General features: G+C 38.0%; 1 protein-coding gene across 1 annotated transcript in view; it reads left to right on the top strand.

Moving 5' to 3' along the window:
• The first annotated feature begins 2721 nt into the window (after positions 1 to 2721).
• Positions 2722 to 6539, top strand: part of ADGRF1 (adhesion G protein-coupled receptor F1) — a 49842-nt gene continuing 46024 nt past the window's right edge. The window contains exon 1 of the mRNA XM_033217391.1: positions 2722 to 3235. The gene's annotated coding sequence lies outside the window, so the exon portion shown is untranslated. The remainder of the gene's footprint in view (positions 3236 to 6539) is intronic.

Genomic DNA, 6539 nt, shown 5'->3' with positions numbered 1-6539 from the left:
AAATGAGGAATAATTATTCTATTAGATATGAAATATATAATGAAGTCACAATAAACAGAGTATTAAGATGTTCTTGAGTAGACACAAGCAAATGAAATGAACACAAAGTCCATGAATTGACCCAAAGCCACATACGAATTTAGTATTTAACAAAGGTAGTGTCTCAAATCAGTAGGGAAAAGATATATTATTCAGTTCATGGTGTGAAACAAATGGGAAGGTAAATGCAAAACAATGTTACCAGCACAAGTTAGTTGCTACAGATTGTTCACACCCTGTATTGCAAGAAAAAGATGGCTACTTTACAAACAGAGGTAAAATTAAAAAACGAAAGTCCATACATTCTGGGGCTTGTCAGAGAGAAGATGTAACTAATTCCTATCTCTAATTAATAAAATATAAAACTGAGATGATCTTGGTTTGGATATAAAACCAATTATATCCAAGCCTAATAACAAGAAGTGAGTGACGGATATGGCCTTCAACTCTTTTTGCTTCAACATTGGGAATGAGTAGGCTCAAAGTAAGTCTCTTAGGTGGATAAAATTGCTCCAGTAAAGAAACCAAAGATGTGGCTCTGCCACTGATGCCCGATAGACTCAAGGTACTGCATGGAAAAGAGTATGAGACAGATATAATGCCACGTGCAGCTGATTGGAATGAAAGAAATGAAGTGACAACTATGTTTTAAGAGCATTGTACTGACAAGAGAGTCACTAGCTGTAGTAAAAGGGATTGTAACTTTCTTGCTTGAAGCCCGAAATTCATTCAGCATATTAACTGCGATTCACATTTATCACACGTTTCTCTTTTTTAAATATTTATTTATTTATTTTTGAGCTGGAGTCTCTCTCTGTTGCCCAGGCTGCATTGCAGTGTTGCAATCTCAACTTATTGCAACCTCCGCCTCCCAGGTTCAGGCGATTCTCCTGCTTCAGCCTTCTGAGTAGCTGGCATTACAGGCATGCAGTACCATGCCAGACTAATTTTTGCAGTTTTAGTAAAGATGGGGTTTCGTCATGTTGGCAAGGCTGGTCTCCAACTCCAGACTTCAAGTGATCTGTCCACCTTGGCCTCCCAAAGTTTTGGGATTACAGGCGTGAGCACCATGCCCAGCACAAATGTTTCTTATGGAGATCATGACCATATGGTTTCCAAGAACAATTTCTTTGCTGCCCATTGACCAGACAAGAAGCAAATGCCATATATTGTCAGATTTCTCTTACGGCAGCTTTACCCCGCTCTTAGTACCAATTTCTGTATTAGTCTGCTTAAGCTAGGTTACAATATAGTAACAACCTCAAAATTTCAATTGCTCAAAACAAAAACAGTTCATGTCTTGCATGTATAATATATTTTAAACAAATACAATTCACCACACCTGTTGATGGACTTTTAGATTACTTTCAATCTTCACATATTAGAAATAATTCTGCATTGCATACATATAATTTTGCACATATTCAAGTATGTGTGTAAGCTATATTTCTAGAAATAGAATTGCTAACTCAAGTGATATGTAAATGTAAACATTTGGTACAGATTTACTTATTTATATTCCCACTAGCTATATATGACACTACCTATTTCCTCCTACCTACAACAATATTGTCATTAACACTTTTGATCTTTTACCTGAGAGGTAAAAATAATATTCCATCATTGCCTTAGTCTTCATTTTTCAAGTTATCCTAGATGTTTCCTTGCTTTTCATAGACTTTAGAACTATTTGTATGCTTTTTTGTGGATTTATTTATATCCTTTTGTCTATTTGTCTGGTTGATTGTCTTTTTTCATTGATTCCAAAGAACTATTTGCATATTTGGAAAAATTTATTAAATAAATTGAAAATACCTATTCTTTTTCCAGATCATTATTTTTATTTGGATGCTGTTCATTGTATTGCCGGCCATGCAGAATCTTTTCTCCTTTTTATGTAAAGATTCCCAAAAATATATCATTTTTTTCTTTTTGTGACATCTGGGTTTTGTTCTTACTTTAGGAATACCTTTGCCATTAAACCAATACATTATTTAAAGAATGTATCAACAACAACTGTTTTCTTCTACTATCTTTATAGTTTCATATTTTGTGTTTATATTTTTAATCCAGATAAAATTAACTTTGGTGTAAACTGTGAGAGAAGGATATGCATTTATACAATTTATAACCGGTAAAGTGGGTGCTTATGTAGGTGAAGATCGATTAGTTGTGGAACAAGGGTAGTTTACTGAATACGCTTTTGTAATTTTGAGTTTTCTACCCTGTTCATGTAAAATTTACCAACATCTTATTAAAAGAAGCTATTATGCAGAAACATTATTGACTTTTATGCAAAAACATTAAGAAAGCAGCTCCAATTGAATGTGACCCTGCAGGAATACAAACCAATGTTGTCAGATCTTCTCATTTTCCAAAAGAAGCTGAAATTTGGGTTTTCATGTGAAATCCCCTGATGTTTAAATGTCAGCAACTAATTCAGAGTTACAAAAACAATGCATGGTCCAAACAAAACACATCTGCAGGCCAGATGAGGCCCTCAGGGTGCCAGTTTGAGACCTGTGTTTTAAACACTTTTTCTTATCCTCAAAGATTCATGTAAGTGCCTCTTCTATAGCCTTCTGTGGCACAATGTGTTCAGTCCCTATCGTAACATATTTTAACTGATTGTTGCTGGCCTACCTTCTCCATTATAGATGGTTGAAGAGTGTATTTATAGATTTTGGTCCTGGGGCTTAACACAGTGTCTTGCACCTAGTAGACATTTAATATAAATGCTTGTTTAATGAATAAATAGATGAATGAATGAATGAATGAATGAATTCTGCTCCAAGAAGAATCTATGTCCTGAAAAACTGGACAAGGCAACCCAGGTCACAGAGGTTACCTGGTTTGGACCGCTCCTTCTCCCGCCTCCTCCGTTAAGTCTCTCAGTCACCTTCATGGTAAATTAAGTGATTATATCCCATAGTGATTTTGTAAACAGGTGGCCTCTACAACATTGTGAATCTTGGCCACTAGATGTCTCTCTTTGCCTAAAGGACATTTGGAAGTACGGGAGTCAACCTGGGGTTTGTTGAAACAATACGTAAGTGAAAAAGAATGTTCTAATCTCAGGTCACATCTTCAGATGTTTGTTCTCATGAGGAAGTTGAGCACGGCCACAACACCAGAGAAAAAGTGCCCAGGGATGGAATCAGCTTAATTTTATTCTAGAAGAACTTCTCATCCACAGGTATGGACCCTTTGCACTCTAAGTCTGTTGGGTGTTAGCCTCTAATCCAGCAGACTCATGAGTGTTCTCCGGAAGCCTTGCTTGTGTTATTTCTCTCTGATGCTATAGGCTAATGGAAAAATGCATCTTACTGTAAAGGGTCTGGAACTCTAGAATCTGCATGGTAAAAAGCAGGATTCTTGTTAGATGTAGCAGGTTCTTCACTGAGGCTGTCCTGACCCTGTAGAATTCCTGAGCATCGTGTGATTGCAGGGGATGTGTTCTGGTGCCTGCAGCTGTACCTTTCCAGTGGCCTCACGAGAATCTTTTGAGCTTGGAGTGGTAGACTTTTTGGTGCTGTATAACTCTTATTTTAAACACAGAGTGAGGGGGAAAAAGGATTATCATTTATTTTATAGGTTATAGCTTTCTCTTCTCAGTGTTATCTCTGTACATTCTGTACAGAGAATAATAATTGTGTGCCAATACTGTACAATCTGAACTGATTAAAGGCCTCAGATGGCGTCTTGACCGACTGCCAGATTTACCCAGGACCTTGAATTTAGTGACACTTGAAGCTTGCTTCTTGAATAAAATGAAGTGTGGACTCTATAGGACTTTGATGGCTCTCCAATTTATTATGGAAGGTTCAGATGATAAGAATGTTCTGTCTCATTAACACCTGTGTTTGCCTTTGCTTTTTCTTTGGTTATTTAGCAAGAGTCAGGCACTTATATTTGTATTTTCCATCTATCTTTAGGAATCAGTAGAGAATAGGGTAACAGAACAGACTTCGAAGTCAGGTCGTGTTGACTTTCTGGCTCACCATTCACCTAACTGCTCGATGCCTTGACTCCATTATCTATAAAATAAGGTTGCAGAGAATATAAAAACACATGAGAACTGATCACAACAGTACTTGGCACATAGGAAGTACTCAGTAAATGTTGGCTGATCCACCACAAAAAAAAAAAAAAAAAAAGGAATGAGATCCTGCCATTTGCAACAACGTGGATGGAACTGGAGGACATTTAGTGAAACATGCCAGGTAAAGAAAGACAAACTTCACATGTTCTCACTGATTTGTGGGAGCTAAAAATTAAAACAATTAAACTGATGGAAGTAGAGAAAAGAATGATGGTTTCCAGAGGCCGGGAAGAGTAGTGGGCAGTGCAGGAGTGGGGATGGTTAGTGGGTACAAAAATATTAGGTAGAATAAATAAGATCTAGTATTTGATAGCACAACAGGGTGACTATAGTCAACAACAATTTATTATTTAAAAATACCTAAAAGTGTATAATTGGAATGTTTGTAACACAAAGAAATGATACTGCATAACCTCAAATGTTTGAGGTGATGATTACACATTGTATGCCTGTATCAAAATATCTCATGTACCCCATAAAAATATATACCTACTATGTGTCCATACAAATTAAAAACAAAAAATTTTAAAAAATGTTTGCTGAGCCAGGAACTGTGACTTACACCTGTAATTACAACACTTCGGGAGGCTGAGGTAGGCGGATCGCTTTGAGCTCAGGAGTTCAAGACCAGCCTGGGCAACATGGCGAAACCCTGCCTCTACAAAAAATACAAAAATTAGCTGGGCATTGGTGGCTCACGCCTGTGGTCCCAGCTGCTTGGGGGGCTGAGGCTGGAGAATCGTTTGAGCCCAGGAAGTGGAGGTTGCAGTGAGCTGAGATAATGCCACTGCACTCCAGCCCAGGTAACAGAATGAGACCCCATCTCAACAACAACAACAAAATTTTGGCTGATACTAAGTGCTTGACAGTTCTTCTCTTCCTCGAATTAGCTGTCCAGGTCTCAATTATAACACAATGCCACCCTACCCCACTGATAAAAGCAATTTCTCATAAGTCACCTTGTCCAACGCTTGTCCTTAGGTAGCTTCATAATTTCAAACCCACCTCTCCTTATCTTAAGCCCTAGTTCCGAGTAGTATGAAGAGCCTGTATCAGCTTTGATAAGACTTTTATCATAGTAGTCAGAAAAATCGTCTCGCTGAAATTTACAGTTTATACTCAACTCTTCTCTTTTTAACTCCTCCTTTCAGTTAAAAAAATTATACTTGCAATATATATATATATACATATACATATATTTAATGCTTTCAAACATTTTGCAACTATGGAATAGAACCACCTGAAACAGTCCAGGGCCTTTTACACTCTTGCATCATCACATCACTCAAGTCTGCCATTTGTGTTTGCAGTCCCTGGGGTAAAACTTCTCTATGACCAGACTCAAAGAATGTCCAGCACTTTCGATGGATGGACATGGGCATCAGGGTCCTTCTCTAATTGGGTTCCTGTCATTTTCTGGTTCACCTGCTGATCTGTCTCATTTAGATATTGTCTCACACCCAGTAGTCACTCAGGGACAGTTTGTTGACATATGAATTTAGATAACTAGTTCCAGAAACATGATTCTGTTTGCCGTTTTCTTTCTCCCAGGACTCAGGCTTCTTGCTGTTTATTTGTGGGACCCTGCTCCTTTGCTGGGAAACCAAGCCATCAGACTCTTCACTAAACCAACACCAACAAATGAAGTTAGAAGGCTTGAAACTCTTCCTCAGCCCCAGGCCTTTCTTCTTCTCTCTCTCTCTTTTTTTTTTTTTTCCTAGCATTTGTGGAATGTAAAGTTGACCAGATGAACCAAAATAATTTGTTTACCTGGCTTCTTATGCTCAAGTGAACACCTTGTTTATGCCTGTGAAACATTATAATCAAACTAGAGAGGCAACAAACTCCACAGCTCAGCACTCAGAAGGTTAGCTTTGTCCTGAGCTCTTAAGGTAACAAGAGGTCCGAATGCTGCCACAGTGCATAAACCCATGCTGCTTCTTTTTGCACTGTGTCCTTCGCAAAGACCAGAGAGCTCTTCAAACTCACCAGGAAGTATTGAGGAATTTAGTGTTGTGTGCACTAACAGATTCTTAGCAGGAAATTAGAAGGGGTGAGTAAATTGCTTTTTGGTGAGTCATCAGTTTGAAAAACACACCTTATTTCTGAAACAATCTGAATATTGTACATACTTGACTTCCTTCTATTAAACACAGAATTAAAAGGCTATTAAATGCATTCATCTGTTTGGATTCAGATTTTCTCCAAAACCAATTCACTCATGGAATCGTTGATATCTACTTGTTGCCTCACCTACTAGTGTCTGCTAAAGTGTTTTTGGTCTAATGAGACAATGTAGTGTTTCCTTTGGTTCTGAGGGCCATACGTTGGCCCCTAGGAAGTTATTGGGCTGCAATGGCACAATGAGCCAAAGGTGGGTAACAGAGCTTCCATCTCA

This window comes from Trachypithecus francoisi, unplaced genomic scaffold, assembly GCF_009764315.1.
Source record: "Trachypithecus francoisi isolate TF-2019V2 unplaced genomic scaffold, Tfra_2.0 Lachesis_group10, whole genome shotgun sequence".
Lineage (NCBI taxonomy): Eukaryota > Metazoa > Chordata > Mammalia > Primates > Cercopithecidae > Trachypithecus > Trachypithecus francoisi.
Note: the sequence above shows the minus strand (reverse complement) of the source record. Positions and strands in the feature narration are given on the sequence as shown.